This window comes from Phocoena phocoena, chromosome 5 (genome assembly GCF_963924675.1).
Source record: "Phocoena phocoena chromosome 5, mPhoPho1.1, whole genome shotgun sequence".
Taxonomy (NCBI): domain Eukaryota; kingdom Metazoa; phylum Chordata; class Mammalia; order Artiodactyla; family Phocoenidae; genus Phocoena; species Phocoena phocoena.
Window position 1 is genome coordinate 97,217,621 of NC_089223.1, and position 25,873 is coordinate 97,243,493.

The window sequence follows — 25,873 nt, forward strand, 5'->3', positions numbered from 1 at the left end:
TGATAGACTGGCACCAATATTTGTTCACAAAAATTGTGCAAGGTAGAAGGATAGGCTTTGTATAACTTGGTATGGTTTTAGCTGCATCCAAAATTAAACAATTAGCAAACAAGAGAAAGCAGTATGGTAGAATGGTTACATGAATGGCCGTTGCCTATGTTCAAATCCGACTTCTACCATTTACTAGCGGTCACCTTGGGCAGGTTTATTAACCTCTCTGTCTTGTTGTTTTCATCTGTGAAATAGATTTAGCAATAACTATAGTTGTGAGAATTAGATGAGTCAATTTATGTAGAACAGTGCCTGACATATAGAAAGTTTGGTATGTGATACCCATTTTTCATAGGTCCTATATAGCAAGAAGATGAAAGTAGGCAGATTCAGCATTTGAATTGTCAGCCCCAGCAATATCAAGAATATGGGTTGGCCTTGTTGAAATTCCTTGTCTTTCTCTTCATGGTTATAAAATAGCTGCTGCTACAGCTTCAAGCTTCAAGGATTCATATAACACAACTCAAAGTGGGAAAAGAAAGGGTGATGGCCCAGGGCCTTTCTCCTGAGTCAGCTGTTTCTTTTTATCCCCAGAAATTCTAGACTTCCCCTTGTTTCTCATTGGCGAGAATTGGGTCCTTGGCAAACCTGAATGAGATCTATGCCGTAAACCAATCATGATTTACCCTCTGAGATTAGGCAAATTACTTCTGAATCAAATGAAAATACTGTTAGCAAGGAAAAGGTGGAATGTTTGTTTGACAGTCAACTAACAGTATTGCTGCACCTTTATTTTAGAAATAATGGCACAAAACTCAGAGAGGTAAAGTGACTTAGCCAAAGCCACATGGCCTGGAAGTGTCAGATTCTAGATGGGGGCATAGATTCTCTAAACCCAAGTTGCTTTGTATTTCTTTGTTAACTAGAAAGAACTATAAATACATAGTGTGGCTCCCAATCTGCGTGTTCAGTGCCCAAGACTTAAGTAGCCCTTTTGGTTGGGCAGACAAATAGTGGTCACTGTGGCTTTGTCCTGAGACCAGCAGGGCTCTATAGGTTGCTTGGCAAATAAGCCTTGGCCCCAGTGGAGCCCTCAGTTCTAATGTAGCTGCCCTGACATCCAGCAAAATGTCTTTGCAATGAGCAAAAACTCTTGCAGTTCTTCAGATGTTTTAAGACACCAAATGCATTTTGCAAGTGTTCTCCCTTGAATATTTACCATCATGTTTTTTCTTTATTAGAGTATAATTGCTTTACAATGGTGTGTTAGTTTCTGCTTTATAACAAAGTGAATCAGTTATACATATACATATGTTCCCATATCTCTTCCCTGTTGCGTCTCCCTCCCCCTCACCCTCCCTATCCCACCCCTCTAGGTGGTCACAAACCACCGAGCTGATCTCCCTGTGCTATGCGACTGCTTCCCACTAGCTATCTACCTTACGTTTGGTAGTGTATATATGTCCATGCCACTCTCTCACTTTGTCCCAGCTTACCCTTCCTCCTCCCCATATCCTCAAGTCCATGCTCTAGTAGGTCTGTGTCTTTATTCCTGTCTTACCCTTAGGTTCTTCATGACCTTTTATTTATTTATTTTTTCTTAGATTCCATATATATGTGTTAGCATACAGTATTTGTTTTTCTCTTTCTAATGTACTTCACTCTGTATGACAGACTCTAGGTCCATCCACCTCACTACAAATAACTCAATTTCGTTTCTTTTTATGGCTGAATAATATTCCATTGTATATATGTGCTACATCTTCTTTATCCATTCATCTGTTGATGGACAAATAAGTTGCTTCCATGTCCTGGCTATTGTAAATAGAGCTGCAATGAACATTTTGGTACATGACTCTTTTTGAATTATGGTTTTCTCAGGGTATACGCCCAGTAGTGGGATTGCTGGGTCGTATGGTAATTCTATTTGTATTTTTTTAAGGAACCTCCATACTGTTCTCCATAGTGGCTGTATCAATTTACATCCCTACCAACAGTGCAAGAGTGTTCCCTTTTCTCCACACCCTCCAGCATTTATTGTTTCTAGATTTTAAACATTTCTCCAAAGAAGATATACAGATTGCCAACAAACACACGCAAGAATGCTCAACATCATTAATCATTAGAGAAATGCAAATCAAAACTACAATGAGTTATCATCTCACACAGGTCAGAATGGCCATTACCATCATGTTTTATTTGAGGGAAATGACTTTCATAAATTTCTGACCCATTTGAGCTTTATATCTTTGTAATATTCTTTAAGAGCCAATTTGTGTCCAATAAGGCTTCACCCTGTTTAATGACTTTTTAAAATTCTCTTTTCTTGTGATCAAAACTATATAAGCCAATTCAATTGCCAAAGGGTTCAAGTTCAGAGTGCCCAAATCATGAATTTTTAGACAATTTTTAGTTGGTAAAATGAGTTCTGCTCATCCATATTCAACTCTGAGTCTTAAGCAAATAGCCCAGTGTAGGCTCACTGTGGGCACCATCTGAGGTTTAAAGAACTGGACATTTCAATGAATATTTAAAAACAATGTAGGCACATCCTGCCTTATACATATCTAACTTGTCCTAAGCAGAGAACCTGGCTTTTGCCTCTAATTCTGAGCAACTAAGAAGGAAGAAAGGAAAACTAACTATACTAATTTTTATTATGCCGGATTTCAACTTGATCTCATTTAATATCTGTAACAGATATTAAATGGTGATAGATATTATCTCCATTTTACTAATGAGGATACTCAGTCTCAGAGAGGTTAAGTAAGTTGACTAAAGTCACACAGCTAGGAAATGGCAGAGAAGGTTGTCAGGTCTTCTGAACCCAAGTTTCATGGTCTTCTGAAGTTCATTTCTTTCTGTGCCCTCCTTGATCCGTAAGCTCCAAGTAAGTTATGGCTGAGGGCTCCCTCCTAGGCAGTATGTCAGGAACTTGACATGAGCACATTACCTCACTTAATCTTTGCTTTAACCACCTTTCACAGTTTAAGAAATGAAGTCTCTGAAATGTAAATAACCTGTCCCAAGTTACAGAGCAGAGCCAGGTAGGCTTGGGTTTGAATCCTGGCTTCACTACTGTATTAGTTTCCTGAGGCTGCTATAATGAATGAACATAAGCTGGTGGCTTAAAAGATCAGAACTTATTCTCTCAAAGTTCTCTGGAGGCCAGAAGTCTGAAATCAAGGAGTCAGCAGGTCTGTACGCCCTCTGGAGCCTCTAGGGGATTGTCCTGTCCTTACCTCTTCCTGCCTCTGGCTGCTGTTGGCATCCCTTGGCTTGTGGCCACTTCTCTTTCTGCTCCATCTTACATTGCCTTCTCCTCTGTGTGTCTTTTATAAGGACACTTGTCACTTGGTTCTAGGACCCACCCAGATTGTCCCAGAGGTCCTCTCATCTCAAGGTCCTGTACATAATCACACCTGCAAAGACCCTTTTCCAAATGAGGACACATTCTCAGGTTCTGCATGTTAGATCATGGACCTTTTTTGTGTGTGTGGGAACCACTTAATAGATGATGACTATGGAATCTAAATCCTTCAGCTGCTTCTGTAGAATGATAATATCACCAGTCTTTATCCCACAACATTGCTGTGATAGATAAACAGTAGATATTAACCCTTCAAGTTTTTTCAGCACCCAGAGTCCCTTCGGTTCACAGAATCTTCGTTACATATCACATCCAAGGCCACAATAACAGGCTTTTACAGCTCTACAGACACACAGACAGGTAAAAGGCACTTTTATTATGCAAATTAAGTGAATTAATGCTTTGCAGATAAAGATTTACTCCCCAACTTTGACCCTGAGAGCACCCCTGTCTTTTATTCTTCCCCAACCCCTCCACCTCCTAGAAGCTCAGTGACTGCTATTCAGGAGGTGTTTCCCCCTAGAAGCAGTCTTTTGCCCTGTGACTTGAAAGGGGACAAAGGCTTTTCAGAACTACTCTGAGGCTAGTACACAAATAAATGTCCCTGACTTACATCACCACCCTAAACCTGCAGTTTAGCCTCGCGTGTGTGGGGTAGTATGTGGGTTCAGCCCAAACTACCAGGACATTTTTGTTTTGCAAACTTTGGAAACAAAATATTTTTCTAAGAAGGGTGAATCTTGGTGTTGGTGGGTCATTGTGGGTCACCTCTGTAGCCCAGGAAACCCAGCTCCAGAGCAGCACAAATTGCCCCGACCTCTTCAATCCCCTTCCTTCGTTCTTCTCTTTTCTTCCTTCTTTTGCTCCTCATTTTCTTTATCTTTCCTCAGACCCATAGCAACACTCCATCACATTCCAGGACCTGGATTAGGTCCAGGAGCTACATGATATGGGCTCAGAATCTAGAGGAGAGGAAAGGTCACCTTCTGATATTCTGTAACAGAGGATGTAGTGTGTTCTGGGGCAATGCACTCTTTTGGAATATTGGTCACATCTGGGGGCAAAGAAGGAGGACTGGGGCTGTCTCACAGAGGGTGTGATGTTTCAGTTGGATCTTGAAAGATCAAGAGTGCAGGCCAGGCAGAGAGAACAGTACATGCAAAGGCTCAAAGGCAAAATGCCCATTTCAGGGACTGGTGTGTCCTTTGATATGATCAAAGTATAAGATCAAGCAGGGACCAGGACCCGGGGGAAAGACCAAGCATGCCACGCTGAAGTCAAAGGTTGTCACTGGAGGGTCTGAAGCCAGAGACTGTCAGAGTCAGATCCAGGTTCTAGAAGGATTTCTCAAGCTTTAATGGAGTGAGTGGATCTGAATTGGCCTAGAATCAAGGACACCAGTGGTGATGCTTTGACTAGTTTATGCGATACTATCTTCCTTATAGGGTTATTTGGAAGAACACATATTAAGAGTTTAGTTCAGGAGCATAGAGCAAATCTCAAAAAATATTACATATTATTATCGTTACTTAGTTCTGATGAGAAGATTGACTTTTGTATGCCAACTTACAGGTTACAAAGCACAAAACTGTGACTGGAGTTGGTTATTACAACAATCTTGTGAGGCAGATGAGGAAACCAAGGCTCTGAAAGATGGCATGATGGGCCCAGAGCTAGAATTTAAAGTTAAAGCACTGGTGCTCCATAGTGGGGAAGGGAAAATAAAAAGATAAATCTATCAAACTCATGTTTTAAGTCAGAAAACTTCTGGAGGACTTCTATACAGACAGCCTACCAGTACATCAGATCTGAAGACACCCAGGAACCTTTACTGATGTCTTTGCTCCTACAGACCCATCTCCATCCTATCTCTCCTCCTCTGTGCCTCAAAAGACTGACCTGTATGGACCACATCAATGGGTTCCCCAGCCCTCTAAGCTCTGGGTGAGTGTCTCCAACAGGGAGCCCTGGCAGAGATTGGTGGATGAGAAGTGAGTGATGATGGGGTATTTATTCCCTGAACTCATTTCTTACAGAAATCTTGCTGCATCTATTAGGCCACTGTCAAGGGGTCCTCTCTAAACAGTTACTTACCCTTTCTATGGTCTAGTACCTGTCCTTTCAGACCTAGTGTTGGTGACAGCTGTCTACTGTGCAAGAACAGGGTACTCTACCAGACCCCCTTATGCTTTACCCTCACCTATCCCTCACCTAGTAAATCTTTCTACTATGTCCTATTATGAGTCATCTGTTTCCTGCCATGACCCTAACTGATGGGGTGGCAATGGACGGCACCTTCTTTTTACAGAAGGAAAGCTGAGTCTCAGAGAAGGAAGTGATGTGTCCATTATCACATGGCTGGTTAATAATGGAGCCAAGCCTAGAGTCCATGGTCCCAGTTAATATTTTCTTATTGTCTGGTGTTCTCTTTACCTAATTTCCCCCTTCATCGTATTTGTACAGGCCTCTCCCAGGGCTTCATAGTTCATTTGATAATACTCGGTTTGTATTCTGTTCCTCAAACAGGGTCCCAAATTGCAAAGTCTCAGGCCCCACACAGCCAGGAACCTTCCCTCTGCCTCAGGAAAGAAGTGTAGGCATACATTTGACTTGACCATGCATCTTAGCCATAAGTTAAAATAGAAGGCTGGGATTCATTCAGGAAGGTCCAGCACTAGAAGACGCAGTAGCCACTATTATTAACTTATCCCTTGGCTTCTGGGACCAACCTGCCTGCTCTTTCCCCTCCCTCGTGTCCCATATGGTACTTTTTCTCTCCCTGGACACTGTGGATGGTGACATAGCTCCTCCTTCTACTATCACGATGGGACTGTTTAAAAGCATCTACATACTGCATAATGCTGATCTTTGCTGCTGTGCAAGTGGAGTCAGATCTCCTCTTTCCTGGATCCTTTCTTGTATCCCTCACTGATCCATATCTTACATATTCTTCTGGCAATGGACTCTAGAATTCTACTCCAGGATTTCCACAATCTTAGCCATTTAGCTCCCTCTTCTTGTTCAGAAAGACTCCTGGGGCAGGACAATGATGCCCAGGGTGGCTAGAGCAGCCACATTGTACCATGACCCTAAGCTGACCTTGACATGAAGGTCACCCACAGTGTGGCCACATAATTGCAAGGATAACTGCCCTTCACCAAAGATTCATAGGGGTTTAGTCTCCTTTTATTCTTTACTCTTCCTCAAACACCATGTTCTGCCCAACTCTGTGTCCCTATACCTTGGGTGCCCTCTGCCTAGAGCACCTTCCTCTGCAGTCCCTGACTGCCAAGTAAATAAAAATGTCACTGCTTCCATGAAGCCTTTAAAGATCAATCCAAGTAGAAATAAATCTCCACTTCTGAGAACACACTTACATAGAATAACATACCTGGTGCCTTATATAAAAGAACAAAATGTGCATATTGCTTTCACATATATTAAAGCCTTGGATTTTGACTTTAGTAGGTAAATATTATTATACTCATTTTATGCTCATCTTATAGATGAGGAGACTCAAGAGCAACAAATACTAGTGATTTTCTCCAAGATCATTCAGCTAGTAAATGGTGTCACTGACAGTAGAATGATACAATCATCCTTAATCATAAACCTTGCTGTAGAGCAATGGAAGGAGAAAGTGAAAAGTTTGGGATGGGGCATTACTGGAACTCTGCTACACTACCCCACTCATTAATGACGTGACCTATGGTCTTCCCCTAGAGCTAATGGACTTTTGCAATATAATTTAGTAGAAAGAATGAGGTATAAAAACTCACACAGTCCTGGGCTCAAATCTGGGTTTGCCATTTACCAGCTAAGCAAGTGACAACATCTCTGAGCCTATTTCCTTCTCTGTATATTGGGGTTTTAGTATCAATGGCATAGGCTGTGAGTTTTCTCCAGTATATACACACAAAATTATATATATATATATATATATATATATATATATATATATATATATATATATATATATATATATTGTTTCTGACACATGGTAGACACCAAATGACACTAATACTAGTTATTAGTATTGTAACATCACCTAGTTTTGTACATATTACATATTCAGTAAATTATTTAGAATTGTATTAAAAAAATTCATCTTCTAGGGTAAATTTTGGCTAAAAAGCTCTCTTAGGTTGTTCTTCACAGACAGACTGGAAGATAATGCAGCTTTGGTCAGTATAATTTCTACACTGGGTGACCGAGGCTGGGTCTGTGACAGGCCAGCTTCTAGGACTGGTCTGTATTAGAGGAGGTTTTGACTCCTTTCTCCATCCTGATTAGCTAGATATGGGAACAAAAGGCTGGGGTACAGAACCCCAGCTCATCATGTTCTTCAAGGTCATACAGGTAATTCTGGAGAAGCTGACTACTCAGATCAGCCTAGAAGAGAAAAACTGAGGTCACCTAGCCTCAAATGGGGGTGAATGGGTTGGAAGGTGGAGATAGCATTTATATGAGTCTGGTTCATTAAAGCCCTAAAGGTGAATCCCTTTTAGTGCATAGATCCTACCACCTCAGAAAGAAGTCATGCAAAATTCATTATTCAAAGATCTTACTCTGGGCTTCCCTGGTGGCTCAGTGGTTGAGAGTCTGCCTGCTGATGCAGGGTACACGGGTTCGTGCCCCAGTCCAGGAAGATCCCACATGCAGGCTGTTGGAAGGATGGAATGTGGACTAAATATTTGTGGAAAACCCACCTTGTGTCAAGCCCTTTCTATATGGTATTTCTTTAATCTATTCCTCATAGTATCATTGTAAATTTAGTATTATTGTCTCTATATTAGAGATTGGAAGAATGGAAGCCAGGAGTGGTAAGAAATTTGCCCAAGGTCACAGAATCAGCAAATAGCAGAACTGGGATTCACACCAAGTTCTGACTTTAAATTCTATGCTCTTTAGAAATAAAGTCTCTATAAAGCCTTGCAAATGAGACCAGATTTTAGAAACTATCTTCTTTCGCCCTTGAGTAAGCTGGAATTTCTACCCTTCCTATGACTGAGATGGAAAAGGTTGGTATTCTGATCTTCTCTCATCCCTGAAGGCCCTGGCTCTACCCATTCTTTTAGCCCCAATAAATTCTAGATCCTTAGCAAAGCTACCCACCCTGAAGTGGTTGGTCAAATGGGCCTGTGGCAAGGTTGGCTTTCAGGAACCACATCCTGCCCATTACCCTATCCTAGCTTTAGTAAGAGCATCACAACTGCTGCATAAGGACAATCCATAGCACGGCCTCTCACCACCCTCCTGCTCCAGGCAAGGGAAGGTGCCATAAGGTCCTATAATATCTTACTGACGGCTTGTGAATAAAGCCAGGTTAGTTCTCCCAAGGACATATGATGCAAACTACCTGTTTAACAAGTTTTTTTTTTTTTAGAAAGAAAATCTTGTAACTGATAACTTCTGAAAGGCTGAAAGTCTGTTTCTGAACCTATGCCTGAAGACAGAGCATATGAGTTCTCTTGATGAACTCATCCTAATGTGTCTACTACAATTTATTTGTGGGCAATGTGGTAGACTGCAAAAATGGGCCCATTTTCTCCTCTACCATGTCCATGGTCTTTGGCTCTTTAAGAGGTACAATATTCCCCCCAGCCTTTGCATCTGGGCTGGCTTGGAATGTGCCTTGGACAATGAATGTGGCAGAAGTTGTGCAGAGCCAATTCTAGGCTTTTGCTCACTCTCTTTTGAGACCTTGTGTGGTCCTGTGTAAACAAGCTGGGGCTAGCCTGATGGAGGATGAGAAACTGTGCAGAGCAGAGACCAACCACTGCAACTGAGGCCATCCCAGATCAGGAGAACTGCCAGCCTGCAGCTGAACTATAGACTCATGAACCATATTTAACTGCTATAATTTTAAGCCTGAGCTTAAACGTTGATAAAATATTTACAGTGATACAATCACTGTAAAACTAATTAAAGCAATGATAAAATAATCACTGAGATTTGGGGTGACTGGTTATGAAGCAATAGCTGATACAATGAAAACAGTTTTAAAGTAGATAATCCTTGCCAAGCACACTGTCCAGTGCCAGGAACTGTACCAGGGCCTTGCACACTTTTTCTCCTTTCATCTCCACATCCATAAAAGCTAACATTTTGTTGAATATTTACTTGGTACTAGATACCGTGCTTCATATGTCATAAAAATCTAATCCTTATATCTATCATATGAGATATATCTTATTATATGATCTTTACAGGTACAGAAAGAGATTCTCAGGGAAGTTAGGTGAACCAGCTAAGCCTAAGGTCACCAGCTGAAAAGTGGCAGAGCTGAGATTTGACCTCAGGTCTGATCTGCATCCTATACCAGCATTTTCCACCCCTGGGGCCTCTACTTCCCTAACCGGCTTTCAAGAAAGAGAATTTTATGCCTTATTTTTAGAAAAGAGTTTCAGGGAGGTAAATAACTTGTCTCAGAGCAACCAATTAATAAACAGAAGAGTCGGATTTTGTACCTAGGATTCACGGACTCCAAACCTGAATTCACTCAGGTTCATTATTAAGAAATATTTCCTAAATGGAGAAGAAAACACTTATATCTGTGCTAGGACCATGTTCTTTGTTTTAAAACATGTTCTGTTTTGAATGTGTTTTAAAAGTCATGTTTTGCAAACCTCAAATTGTAACAGAAAGCAGGTTGTAAAGGAACTGGTGAGAATTATTGTCCAGAAAAACCAGCTGGGAAGCATTTCAGTGTCAATCTTATTATTGCTTTTAAATTAGCAGTGACTTCAAAAGCCTTTGAAGTGGCTGGCAGGGAATGCCTGGATTGGGGAAAACAATCACTAGAGGGTATTCTCAGCAGGGATGTGCTTTATAAATGTTCATCCTTGTTAGGCCTTGGCACTGAGAATGGTTGGAATGGAGGTAGAGGGGATCTTAGCAGGAAGATTCTAGCTGACATGGATTGCCAGGAAGACCCAATTAGGCTGTCCTTCTCAGTAGCAAAAACCGAAGCAGAGGGAATAAATTATTTGTGGCAGTGGCCAAAACTGCTGACAACTTCAGAGACCACCCATGAGGTCTTTCCATATCAAGCTGAATAGAAAGCCCTGAGAAGCACTAACCCCAGAGGCCTGATGCATTCCAATGTGAGAGTAGAACAAAGTTAAATTAAAAGGTGGTTCATAACACCTGAAGAATATATGTTACATTATCCCTGCCTCCTACTCTGAATCTCTATCTAAAGACTTCCAATGATCATCCTCCAAGACTGGGTTCAGAGTCACCTCTTTGAAACCTCTGATGTGTCCTGGGACTTCTCTCTATCCAAATAGAACTCACCCATCTCTCCATGTCCCCATCCATCCATCCATCCATCCATCCATCCATCCATCCATCCAGCATTCGGTGACTTCTTACATTGTGCCTGATGTTACCAGATCTTGGGGATACCGCTGATCTTAAAGGAGGCAAGGTTCCCCTCATCCTCATGATACTTAAGTATTGGGAACGGTGTAGAGACTACTTAATGGGTATGTGCCTGGAGCACCAACAAAGAAAAGACGCTAAGAAATTGTTTGGAAATAATTTGATTTTACACATACATAACTATGTTATCAACATAGGAAAAGATCACAACTGGTTTGAACTTCCTTACATGTAGTTTAGGAGTGTTTTTATATTTAATTATATTTCAGAAGAAAAGGAACCATTATATTTCCAAGTCTCAGTATCTTGAAATATCCTTCATCCGAGTATAAAGGAGAACATAAGTAGTTATGCTATGTGCTCTCATAAGGAATGTTTGTGAACTGTGAAAGAAATTAGAAGTGTTTAATCAGCCTTGAAGCTGGTGTGTGTGTGTGTGTGTGTGTGTGTGTGTGTGTGTGTGTGTGTGTACATGCATGCTTGTATACATATTGGAGGATGATCAGAGAAGCCCAGTGGAGAAAAAGTTAAACATTCCTTCCTGTCTGCTCTTATAGCCCCTGGGTCATGCCTCTATTCTAGCTCCTGTCTTAATTAATCACCTATATGTCCATTTCTAGCAGATGCTGTTGGAACCCACCTGTAGCCTCTTGGCATCCACTATCCTAGTGCACACACATGGTGTCCTACTACAGGAACCTGCAACTTTCCACCTGAGCAGTTTTTCTGCATCCACAGGCAAGGAAAACCAGAAGTACAAGAGGGTTAAGGGTCCCTGGGAGCAGACCTCACCTTAACCAGCGATGGATGAGAGTTAGGTGATAAGTAACCTACCTTCATCACCCCTTGGCAAGATCTCTAAGGAGACAAGTTCTTCAATACATCCAAGAGTTCTCAGACAGGGCCGAGCCCCAACATGATAACACAGCCTTTATTACTTTCCTTCTCTGCCCAACCTCAGTCCCCCATTCATCTACCAGTTGTTCTGGGATTGCCTCTAAATAAACTTCTTGCACATCCATCCTGTTCTCAGAGTCTGCTTCTAGGAGAATCAAAGCTAATCAGTGATTCTCCTCTCAATGAAGGGCTGAGTCTAGCACAAAGACTGGTAGACACTTGGACTTTGTAAATGTTGAACAAATGAATTAGTGAATAAACAAATGAATAACGAAGTGTGAGTGACTGATCACACTTCCCACCCTATTTTTTTTTTAATGAAACCCAAATAATTCTCTAAATAATGGCATTTTGGAGGAGAAAATTACAATCTGTTTGGGAAGTAACTAACAGGTGATTTGGCATCTAAGGAACAGGCGACACCAAGGCTGGTCTTGGAGGGAAAAGTGAGGCTTTTCCTTTCCTGCATTTGGGTATCTGCCCCCCCCCCGCCCCCCATACCTACAAAGACACTAATAACAGTCTGCCTTCTCTTTGTGGCAGTTTTGATCAGATTCAAAGAGTTCTTGGAGAATGTATTCTCATGATAAAGACCCTAAGGAGACCTGACGAATGCTATGTAATTCTCATTAAATTGGTGGCATTCATTGATTTGTTTATTCAATTCATTTGTTTGTAAATTTATTTATTCAATAATTAACTTATTCATTATTTTGTTCTATCTCCCTCCTGACTAAGAATCAAAAACACTGCAAAATGGGCAGTGAGTCTATGCAACCTTTTCAACCTCCTTTGGGAGCTGCTCTCCCCTGTCCTTCCAGCTGCACTTTAACTGTTCGAGTCTCCTTCCCCTTCTCTGATTTCCAATGGTTTCTGATTCACTTTTGCTCCTTCTGTAAAACTCAGCCCTTTCTGCTGGACATGAGGGGAATCAGCCAAGCAAAACAGTTGACACAAAGGTGTGAATGAGGCAGCAGCTTCCAAGGAGGAGCTCATCTTGGAGTCTCTACAGTTCAGACTGTGCTTTTCTCCTTTCTTCTCTTACAACAACCCTACCTTGGCCTCCACCCTGACACCTAATTAGATTAGTACCAGTTTAGCTTCCCCTCCCTTGTCTTTTTCTCACTCTGGTTCCGGAATAGCCAAGGGTCAGGGTCGGGGTTAGGGTGGGGAGAAGAAAGGGCAGCTCCCTGCAGCCAGCTCTGGATTGGTCAAAAGGAGACAGGACCTGGGTTTGCTGGGAATGGAAAATAGAATGTGTGCAGAAGGGAAGGTTTTTTTTTCCACGACAGCAGGAACCATGGTCCTGCAGTTCATATTTCATTAACCCCTTACAGTTCAATCAGCAAGTAGAAAGAGCTCCCAACTACGAAGTAACACACTATGATCCATAGAAATTGTAGGGTGATCTACGGGCATGTAGATTATGTAGATGGTTGTAGCTCAACTTTATTGACAGGTATTCTGGTCCCAAAATGCCTGGGTGGAATCTCTATTCTGCTATTAACTGGTTGAGTGAAGTTGGATAAGTTAATGTGCCTTGGGATTTACATATGTAAAATGAAGATGATAACAAAGTACACGTGCCCTAGGGTTATTGGCCAAATAGATCCATCCATATACAGCATTAGAGTAGTAACGATGCCTCATAGCTATTAAGCACTTACTGGGTACTAGACACTTCTCTGAGAACTTCTGTTCACAGGCCTAGATTTTAACTACGTGCTGGTATCAGTTTGGCAAAACGTGACAGTAAAAACCTAAAATACCAGTAGCTAAGGTAAGTTTACTTATCTCTTATATAAAAGAAGTCCAGAGGTAAGAAACTCAAGGTGGGTGTGGCTACTCTGTGGTCATCAGAGGCTTAGGCTCCTTCTACTTTGTCATTCAAATGCTAGTTTCTATCCTCAAGGTCATCTCATGTTCCTTGGAACTCTAGCCATCATGTCCATATCTCATGCAAAAGGAAGATGAAGAGGTATTCGGGGGTAAAGATGTACCTTCCAGGTGAGTTAGCTGTCCTTCAGGAGTTTTCCCAGAGATCCCACATGCTACTGAACCTCCCATCTTATTGGACAGAACCTGGTCACTTTGTCCACCTAACTGAAAGGAAGTCTGGGGAATATATCTTTCTATATGGGTGGGTCACCACCTTGAATAAACTGGGGTCTTCTACTAAGGCAAAAGGGAACAATAGATATGAGTAGGCATCAAACATTCCCTGTCAGTTTATCTTTTTAGCTCCCAACATCCAAACCTGCTCTTTTCCCTACGTAGATCATAACCCCTAGGTACCATACTGTGTTGGAAGTCTAGGATCTCGGAAGATATGTAGTTCTCTCCACCAAATCTGATGGAGTCTCCTTGAACCCCAGTGACCCATAAACTGGGACAACCTGTCTGCTTCACACTCTTCGTACACCCAATACTTAGTGCTAAAGCCAACAGCACACCTGAAGAGAAAACTCCCATTCAGTAAACGGGAGGATGGGTCAAACACCGCAGCCACCAGTCCATGGAATATGACAACTTCTGCAAGGCAGGCCCTGTGTAACAACTTAGAAGATTTCTGTTCTACATACTCCTGGGAAGTTCTATGTACGAGTGACCACAGCCAAAAATCTTGTCCAGCTAGAAGTTTTAAACCTGAGGGCTCTTGGAGTTTACTTAGAGATGTCAGTGTTCTGTCTATTCTTCTCCCCCAACCTGATAGCCGTATGAAACTTTGGTCAAGAAGCAATATACTTATTCCCATTTTACCAGCAAGTTGATTTAATACTGAGAATAGATTCAAGTTAGGTAATAATCTTTCAAGGTCTCCAATTATAGATTCTTAGCCTAGATGATAGTCTGCAGACAAAGCAAAACTGTATTTCCTATGATTTTTTCTTGTAAATGGATAGATGTTGCTTGACTTTATTTCTTGTAGAACTTTGCTAAAAGTGTCAATGTTGTCCCATACCAACTGTGGTAGGCAGCCCCTAAGATGGCCTCCAATGATTGCCACCTCCTGGTATTTACTTATTTAGTCTACTTCCCTTAAATGCAGGCTGGATTTAGTAACTATTGGTTAATAGAATAGCAGAGGTGATGGACATTAGGATTTGGGTGTTCTCTCTCTCTCTTTCTCTCTCGTTCTATCACTTTCTCTCTCTGAGAGAGACCAGCTGCCTTCTAGAGAGGCTCATGGCAAGAAATTGAGGGGGCCTTTGACCAATATCCAGTGAGGAACTGAGGCTCTTATTCTAATAGATTTTGCAGAACTAAATCCTGTCAACAACTGTGTCAGTGAACTTGTAAATGTATCTCAGAGGAACATTCAGGTGAGACTGAAACTCCAGGTGATACCTTAATTGCAACCCTAAAAGAAACCTTGATAAAGAAGGACCCAGGGATTTCCCTGGCGGTCCAGTGGTTAAGATGCCCCACTTCCAATGCAAGGGGAGCGGGTTCAAACCCTGGTCTGGGAACTAAGATCCCACAAGTCATGTGGCCAGAAAAAAAAAAAAAAAAAAGAAGGACCCAGATAAGCTGTGCTTGGATTTCTAACCCACACACAAAAATTGTGAGATAATAAATATTTGCTCTTTCAAGCTGCTAAGTTTTGGGAATAATTGTTATGCAGTAGAAACTTAATCCACCAATATTCTGGAATTTTCCTCTCTTTTGTCTTAATGTTGCAGCCTCAGTGAGTGTGTGAGCTCTGTTCCAACTTTCAGTAGGAACTAGGTTGGCCAAAATTTTGTCATAATATAGCATGGGGCATCCAATTTCTTGCCTGCAATATCCTAGTCCTTAATAGTTGTCTCTAATGCCTTATCTTATAAAGCAATGCCACATTTTAGGTTCTGTTTCTTTAGCACTTCTCTTGTAAGAACTAAATTCTGCATCATTTATATTAGCTCCAGCTGCATCTAACAGAAATGACAAATTATAGTGGGATACAAAAGAAAGAAGTTTATTTCAGTCTTATGTTCAAGAGTCTAGCAGTAGATAGCCTAGGACTGCTTTAGTGGTTCTACATTCATCAGTGTTCCAGGCCCCTTTCATTCTGTTCTTAGAATTTGGCATTCATCATGAAGATCACCTCATGGTCCAAGATGGCTGCTTTAGCTCTAGTCATCATATCCTCATTCCAAGCCATGGAAGGATGAAGCAGGTGAATAAGTCATCTTAGCTGAGTCAGCTCCCTTTAAGCACTCATCCAAGGAGTGTTTTCCATATGTATTTGTGCAATGGACAAAAAGATATTTAAGAAACAGGAGACCTTGCAAGTCCCTTCCAGTGTTTCCACAGCTTTAGACATTTTCATCCCACCTTCATGATTTTTGCTATATTTGCATGTTAACCATCCAAGTGATTACTTTGTATTGAATGATGTAGTAAAAAAAAGTTATTTCCTTACATTTACATACCATCTCTACCGTTTTTACATAATATGTTTTTAAATCAACTTACTTTTTAAGACTTAAATATTTTTTAAAAATAAAATCTTCAGTTAGAAAGTAAAGTTTCCATAAAGGGTGTAGAAAATAAGTTAAATTAAGTTAAACAAATTTATCAATTATACATGGATACCAAGTCAGCCAGGAAAAGCTCTGAGCCATTGACCTGCCCTCTTCTTGTTAAAAATGAAGATTAGCAAGGCCCAGATTGAAGCTCTCTCCTGGATGAACAAGAAGGTTTATAAAAAGAGTAACTTTCTCACTACATTATTCAACATAACTTAAAGTCCCATCGATGTACCATCTAAATAATTTCAATTTCACTAGACGTCTATGATCTACACTTTGGGACACACTGGTGCATTTTTTGACCAATAGGGAAACCAATTTTCCAGAGGTCCTGTGTGATTCTGTTTGCTCCTTTTTTCTCTGTAATTTTTGTAAAGAGTTTATTGCCTGATACCAGTCAGCTGTTTGAGTCTGTATCTGTCTTTTAGTCTCTGTGCTTAGAAGGCAGAGCAAGATTGATCCTTGATCCCCAGGGGAAGACTGGGGCCTGCCCAGAGTCAGTGCCTTTGGTGGGCTGTTGCAAATGGAATTATCCAAGGACACACAGCTTGTGTGCAAGGGTGCGACTGAGGCCCATACCTTCTGGGTCCTCATTCATGGTGCTTTCTAAGTCAGGTTTCCAGAGAGAGGGATCACTTTGATTCCAGGGACAGAGATCAAAGATATTTAAAATCAAGTGCTGCATTTTTATTTTTACAACTCAAGGTTACTCTTGCTTTTTTCATGATAAACTACTGTATATATAATAATAGATTAAAACCCAGCAATGATTAAAGTAGAAATCTCAAGGAAAGTTCAATTATACTGTTGTTATCAGTGATGACAGTAATAGTAAGAGTAGCTGCCATTCATTGAGCATTTTCTAGGTGTCAGGCACAATCCTAAGCACTTCTCATGAGCTAAGTAACTACTATTCCCATTTTCATCAGAGGGAACTGAGGCATAGAGTAGTCTTTAACCAGCACACAAGATTCAACAGATAGTAAGTGATGAGAGATTCTTCACTGAACTTACGTACCTCTTCATATCCTCTCAGCCTCACCTGGGTTTTGTTCCAGGGGCTGCTATAACAACAAGCTCAGTATGAGTTCCTGCAGTGTGCCTGTTGCCTCCTGACCTGGCGCTTCTTTGTGAACTCAAATCCATAGTACCCCTAGTTACCTGTACATACCCAGAATAATCAGGGAATTAATGCCCCATATGGAAAACCTTTGATCAATGGGACGTGAAATCAGGTAAATTGATTCTTCCCTATCGTTCCCCTGGGCAGGCTGTGCAGAGATGCATTTTATATATTTCCTGGAAGACAACTCTGTAGGATCAAGCAACCAGTTGTACCTCATCGTAGCCAGCTTGAGAAAGCATCTTTTATTGGTCCACCCTCCTGTTACCTCCCTTTTCCCCCTCCCTCCTGATTTCTGCAATAAATAAGTTTTTAAAAAATCACATAGGCCCTTATCTTTGGCTCTGTTTTCCAGGGAACCCAGTCTATGACAGCACAGATCTGTCCAATTCAAAAGCCTATGCCTAAGATGCTGAGTTATACTGGTTTTATGTATGAATCTTCAGGGTAGGCTGACTTCCTGGTGAAGTGCCCATGACCTTTGACATGTTGATGATGTAGCCCTTCCCCCTCCACACTCCCAGCCTCACATGTTACTCTTCTTTGAGTTCTGTTTACCAGCTATGCACAGTTCTATTATTAGCCTTTTGCCCTTGTTTTCTCTTTTGAGAATACTATTCTTCTCCCTTCTTCTCTATTCCTTTCTGCTTTCTTTCTTGGCTACCTCCTACTCATTTTTCCGAATTCAGTCCCCATGGCCTTTTCTGATCTCCCCTGTACTCACTGTCCTCAGCCTAGATTAGTTTTCTGTTTCCTGTATCTTACTCTGATGTGCCTTCCTACATGTCATCATCTGCTCTCCTTGGAGTCCCCAGCCCTTCGAAGGCTGGGTGGTGTCCCATTGACATCTCTGTCCTAAATGTGAGCACATGGCCTGCTGCTAAGTCTCAGCTAAGTGAAGGTGATGGCAGAGTGACCAAGTGCACAGGCAGTGTTGTCAGATGGCCCCAGGTTCCAGTCCTGCTCTGACACCTACAGCCATGAACTTTTGGGCACATCACTTAAAAGTCCTGAGCCTTACTGTCCAAATATGTACAAAGGGGAAAACCAAAGTAGCTATGATATAGTATTCTCAGAAGGACTAAATGACTTAAAATATACTTTGAATTTTGTAAGAGATAAATGTAAGCTACTATTACCAAAAATAAAGTATTGTGTTATTTCTTCCAAAAAGGTAGGAAAGTAGTTAGAAAAGAAAAGCTACACTAATTGTCACCTAGGTACAAACAGGTTTAATGAGTGCCCTTAAGATTTTAGGGGCTCCTGGGGCTCTCCCCAGGCCCCCAAAGATTACAGGCTAAGTCAATCTGTATACTTTTACTGGGTAACTCACCATGTACTAGACATTGAATACAGGGCTGGGGCTTTAAAAATGGTAAGTCTCAGTGCCTGTCCTCAGCAAGTTTAAGGTCTAGCAAGGTTATGACATCAAAGTCTGTGATCTGTTATCAGGACCACATTCTCCCCGTTTTGAGGATAAGTGCATTCATTTGTTCAACAAAGTATTTACTGTGCATATATTATGTTCTCAGATCTGTTTAGGTGGTAGGGACACAACGGTGAATTTATACTTTGATCTTTGAAGTTTATCCATGTGGGAAAGACATTAAAAAGCATACAACGAAGCAAATAACCAAGAGGAAAAACAAACAAACAAACAAAAGACAAAACCTAGATGTTCAACCAGGGAACAAGAGAGTTCCACGAAGGAACATCTGATTGTGCAAAGATATGGAAGTATGGAGAGCATGGCATAATCTGAGACCAGGAATCCACTGGTGATATGACAATACAGATCACTGGGAAGGGAAACAGGCAAGGCTGGAGGAGCAAGTTAAGGACAAAGAGCCAAGGGCTGTCCTGCTAGTCAGGATTCATTTCCATCACAGAAACCAATGGGAGAAGTGAAATTTGGATGGGCTTGTGTGACAAATCTTGGGTATGGGCAGAAAAGAACTTGGTACCAGAAAAACTCAACAAAATATTACCAAACCAGATCCAACAATACATTAAAAGGATCATACACCATGATCAAGTGGGATTTATCCCAGGGATGCAAGGATGATTCAATGTCCACAAATCAATCAGTGTGATACACCACATTAACCAATTGAAGAATAAAAATCATATGATCATCTCAGTAGAGGCGGAAAAAGCTTTTGACAAAATTCAACATGGATTTATGATAAAAAACTCTCCAGAAAGTGGGTATAGAGGAAATATATCTCAATATAATAAAGGCCATATATATCAAGCCTACAGGTGACATACTCAATGGTGAAAAGCTGAGAGCATTTCCTCTAGATCAGGAACAAGACAAGGATGCCCACTCTCACCACTTTTATTCAACATAGTATGGAAGTCCTAGTAACAACTAAGACCTAAAAAAAAAAAAAAAAGGAAAGAAAAGGAATCCAAATTGAAAAGGAAGAAGCAAAACTGTCACTGTTTGCAGAAAACATGATACTATTCATAGAAAATCCTAAAGACACCACAAAAAGCCTATGAGAGCTCATCAATGAATTTGGTAAAGTTTCAGGATACAAAATTAATATACAGAAATCTGTTGCATTTCTATTAATTGCAGTCTATTGCAAAGAGAAATTTAGAAAAAAATCCCACTTACAATCACATCAAGAATAAAATATCTAGGAATAAATCTAACTAAGGAGGTAGAAGACCTGTACTTGGAAAACTATAAGAGAATGATGAAGGAAATTGAAGACTACACAAACAGATAGAAAGTTATACTGTGTTCTTGGATTGGAAGAATTAATATTGTGAAAATGACCATACTACTCAAAACAATCTATAGATCCAGTGCAATCCCTATCAAAATGCCAATAGCATATTTTCACAGTACTAGAACAAATAATTCAAATATGTGTATGGAAACACAAAAGACACCAAATAGCCAGAACAATCTTAAGAAAGAAGAACAAAACAGGAGGTATCATGCTCCCTAATTTCAAATGATACTACAAATTTACAGTTACCAAAACAGTAGGGTACTGGCACAAAAAGAGACACATAGATCAATGGAACCAAATAACCCAGAAGTGATACCACACTTATATAGGCAATTTATATACAACAAAGGAAGGAACTCTACACAATGGGGGAAAGACATTCTGTTCAATAAGTGGGGTTGGAAAAACTGTACAGCTACATGCAAAAGAATCAAACTGTGCTACTCTGTCACACCACGTACAAATATAAATTCAAAATGGATTAAAGACAAATGTAAGACCTGAAACCATAAAACTTTTAGAAGAAAACATAGGCAGTAAGCTCTTTGATGTCAGTCTAAATAGTATTTATTTTTTGGATATGTCTCCTCATGCAAGGGAAACAAAAGCAAAAATAAACAAAAGGGACTACATTAAACTAAAAAGCTTTTACACAGTGAAGGAAACTATTAACAAAATAAAAGGCTGCCTACTAATGGGAGAAGATATTCGCAAATGATAAATCTGATAAGGGTTACTATCCAAAATACACAAAGAACTCATACAACTCAACATCAAATAAGAAATGACCTGATCAAAAATTGGGCAGAGGATTTGAATAGACATTTTTCCAAAGAAGACATACAGATGGCCAACAGGCATATGAAAAAAAAATGCTCAACACCACTTAATAATCATGGAAATGCAAATCAAAACCATAATGAGATACCACCACACACCTGTCAGAATAGCTATTATCAAAAAGACAACAAATAACAAGTGTTGGTGAGGATGTGGAAAAAAGGGAAACTTCATGCACTGCTGGTGGGAATGTAAATTGGTGCAGCCACTATGGAAGACAGTATGGAGATTCCTCAAAAAATTAAAAATAGAACTACCACATGATCCAGCAATTCCACTCCTGGGTATTTATCTAAAGAAAGCAAAAACACTAATTAGGAAAGATACATGCACCCCTATGTTCACTGCAGCATTATTTACATAATCAAGATATGGAATCAACCTAAGTGCCCATCAATAGATGAATTCATATATATATATGCAATGGAATATTACTCTATAAAAAAGAACAAACTCTTGCCATCTGCAACAACGTGGATGAACCTAGAGGGTATTATGCTAAGTGAAATGAGTCAGACAGGGAAAGGCAAATACTGTATGAGTTCACTAATATGTGGAATCTAAAAAGCCAAAACAAATGAGTAAACATAACAAAACAGAAGCAGAGCTATAGATACAGAGAACAAACAGGTGGTGGCCAGAGGGAAGGAGAGTAGCGGAAGGAAAGAAATAGCTGAGGGAGATAAGAGTTACAAACTTCAAGTTGCAAAATAAATGAGTCACAGGTATGAAATGAACAGTGTGAGGAATACAGTCAATAACTATGTAATATCTTAATATGGTGGTATCTCCTAACTAGGCTTGCCATGATGATCCTTTTGAAATGTATAGAAATATTGAATCGCTATGTTGTGTAACAGGAACTAACATAGTGTTGTAGGTCAGTTACACTTCAAAAACAAGCAAATTCATAGAAAAAGAGATTTGTGGTTACCAGAGGCAGGGGTTGGGGGGAGAGGGAATTGGACAAAGACAATAAAAAATTACAAACTTACAGTTATAAAATAAATAAGTACTAGGGATGTAATACAAATCATGATAAATATAATTAACACCGCCATATGTTATATATGAAAGCTGTTAAGAGTGTAAATCCTAAGAATTCTCATCACAGAAAAAATTGTTTTTCTATTTCTTTATTTTTGGATCTATATGAGTTGATGGGTGTTCACTAAACTTATTGTGATAACCATTTCATGATGTACGTAAGTCAAATCACTATGCTGTATACCTTAAACTTGCACACTGCTATATGTCCATTATATCTCAATAAAACTGGAAGACAAAAAATGAAGTCATCCTGGCTTAGCAATTGGCTAGTATCCTAGACCTACTTATACTTTTACTGAAACTAAGGTACAGAAAACCTGCTTTTCTGATTGGAATGATAATATTTCAATTTAACACATATTGAACACCTATTATGTGCCACACCCAAGTCTTTTTGTATTTTTTAAGATGAATAGAACAAGTCTCTGCCAGAACAAAGCAGCATAATCCCATGTTTATTAAAAACACATTGTATTTCAAGCCCTTACCTCCTTTAATTTTCACCACACGCCTGTGGAGAAGCACGGAAGACTCCTGACCTCCATTGCACACTTTCTACTAGAAGTGAACTGACTTTCTCAATCTCTTCCAGAGAATCTTCCTCAGTACTGCCCACTCTAATCTCCTGAAGCCCACACATTTTGGCTCTCTTCTATCGCACATGAACTAAGGGACTCCCTTAGGCAGCTGTGGGCTGGTAAGTGTCGAACAGCAGCCTCTCTGAGTAGTGTTTGATGATTGTCATGGTGTGAATACTCCCACGGTGGCTGATCTCAAACTATCAGTGTGACATCACTGAATGCAGCATTGGAAAGAGTTTTGCATGAGTTCTCTTGAGTCTGAGGGTTTGATGGTCTCATCAGCCAGATTGTAGCCTGGGCCCTGGAGGAGAGAGTGGAAAACCATCTTCTTAGAATTTGGTTCCCGTGGTCTATTAAAGGTTGAATTGTGTCCCCCACCAAAGATATACTGAATTCCTAGCTCCAAGTCCTCAGAATGTTACCTTGCTTAGAAATGGGGTCATTGTAGTAGTAATTAGTTCAGATGATGTTATACCAGAGTAGGGTGGGCCTCTAATGCAATATGACTGGAGTCCTTAAAAGAAGACAGCCATGTGAAGAGACAGAGACACAAGGAGAAGGTTATGTGCAGATGGACACAGAGATTAGAGTGATGTATTTACAAGGTGAGGAACTTCTGAGCCTTGTAGAAGCTGGAATAAACAAGAATGGATTATCCTCTAGTGGTTTCAATGAGAGCATGGCTTTGCCAATGCCTTGATTTTAGACTTCTGGCCTCCAGAACTGTGAGACAATACATTCTGTCTGTTGTTTTAACTCACTCATTTTGTGTCACTTTGTTATGGCTGTCCCGGGAAACTAATGGTTCCTTTGTTTTCCTGTACCCTGCACCATCTGGTTTGAAATATGTCTGCCCTTGGGCAAAATCCCGTTGGGTTTGTGTTTATTATTCCAGTGCTCTTTCTTTCTACTCCTTCCACATTTGGATTAGACTACAGAAATCTAGTGCAGTGAGCTAAAATATAGGATAACCCATTGCTTTACAGAGGTAAGAATGTTATCACATCAGCTATAATTATTTAAACCCATACTAGGTATCAGGTGCTATACCAGGTGTTTCTTTGTGTCGCCACATTTAATTTAATCTTTGCAACAACCCTATGACTGGGAATAATTATCCTCATCTTACAGCTATGAAAACAGAAGCTCCATGATATTAGGTGACTGACCTGATGTCACAGAGCTAGTTAAGGACTGCAGGCTTGTCAACTCAGGTGTGGTAGACTCAGACTCTACACAACATCTTAGCACTCCACTCTGTGGACAATTTGTGGGAATCTTAATGGGCTACAGCTGCACAAACACCTCAGGGATTGCCCCATCTGGACCCAGAGATAAGATGGGATCTGAGGACAGAGGAGGAGGATTCAAGATGGTTAGAGAAATCAGGTCAATTGAGTAAATAACAGTGATCTCCTCTTTGAGCTTATCCACAGTGAGTGGTTGCCATTTCCATGTGGTAATAATAGTGATAGGCCCACATTGATATTATAATGCAATGACTTAATTCCTTTTGTGTGTACAACACTGAACAGCTATGATGGATTTTCCCTTTAGTGGCTGTCATTAATTCTCAGGCTCTGGAGCCAGACAGAGCTTGGTTCACATTCCAGCCCTGAAATTTGCCAGTGGTCTCACCTTGAGCAGGTTGCTTAATCATACTAAGTGTCAGTTCACTTGCCTCACTTGTAACCTCTTAGAAGGAATAAATGAGGTGATGTGGAGTGGGGTTGATTCAGTACATAGTAGATGTTAGGGGGAGGAGATTACTCCTCCTGTTCTTATGAGAAAGGAGTTTTCCTCAACACCTCTGGCCTACTGATCCACTGTTATTTTCCCCATAGCGTGCATTGGTGGGTGACACGTTTCCTGGTTGAAAGAAGCAAATCCACCAAAAGATCAAGAATGCACCTCAGCTATCTGTTTCCCCTGGACCAGTGCTATGCTACTCTGTGTTTTCAATCTTATACCCCTCTTATAGGTTGAATTGTATCCCCCCAAAAGATATGTTGAATTCCTAACTTCTGGTACCTGTCAATGTTATCTATTTTGGAAATAGGGTCTTTGCAGATGTAATCAGGTTAAGATGAGGTTATTAGAGTGGGCCTTAATACAACATGACTGGCGTCCTTATAAGAAGGGGGAAACACCATGTGAAGACAGAGGCTCACAGGAGAGAATGTCATGTGACCATGGAGACAGAGTTTGAAATGATGTGACTGTAAGCCAAGGAATGTCTGGGGCTGTTGAAGAATAAGGAGGTGGTTTTCCATTATCATCTCTCCAATCTGAGGGGGAAAAGAGTAGACAGGAGACTATGAAAAAGGAAGAGCTAAGACAGAGGAAGGAACCAACATATATTGAGCACCTACTATGTCTGTACCCCTCCACTGAGTGCATTACAAATGTCTCATTTAATCCTCAGTCTGTAAGATGAGTGTTCTTAGTCTCATTTTCCAGGTAAGAAAATATTATAATAATCTAATATCTATCTACAGGGTCACCAGAGATAATAGATACCCAGCTCAAGGTCCCACAGTGAGCAAATGACTGAGAAGATTCCAAACAGAGATCTGTTTCCAACACCTGCCTGTGATTTTTCTACTTTATGCAAAGCAGTTGAGGCAATAGAAATCAAGTTGTAACAGGTAAAATTTCAAACACAGAAGGCCATTATCAGTGGTCATTATACTTTCTCTGACACGAGGATGGTGGAGAGGCACCCAGCTAAATTACAGAGAGGTAACATGGTAGAGTGATTAGGATGATGGCTCTGAAGTCACCCTGCCTGAGTTCTGCTGCCACCCCACCTCCACACTGACTTTCTGGGTGCCTTTGCCTTTGTCATGTGGCTACATCTCTCCATGCCTCAGCTTTCTGGCTTGACATGTGGCAATAGCAAGGACAAGGCTTACAGAGCTGTTGTGAGGATTAAATGAGTGTCACATAAAAGCACTTGGAATAGATTCTGTCACATGGTGAACATGATATAAGTGCTTGTTGCTGCTATTATTTTTTATTATTCAAAATGGGACCTCTCCCCTCCAAAAAGGCATAACGATACCAGCGTGACTGTCTCCTACTCATGGTGCATGGCTCCTGGGCTGTGTTACTGTTCTACTCTCTGCCGCTGTGACTTCCAAAATCTTGGCTGAGCCGGGATATTATGTTTCTAATTAAACAACTGTCTTCCGTGTTGGCTAACAGGAAGGCTTTTTGGTGATGTGGGGTGACTACTGTAATGTTTCATGGCCATTAATAAGAACACAGTCTGGAAGAAAAGTGCTAACATGTAATTTGCAGTCATGACTTCCAGCTCTAATTCAAAAAATGTCTCTCTGGTCCCTGGTGTGTGTGTCTCTGTCTGCTGG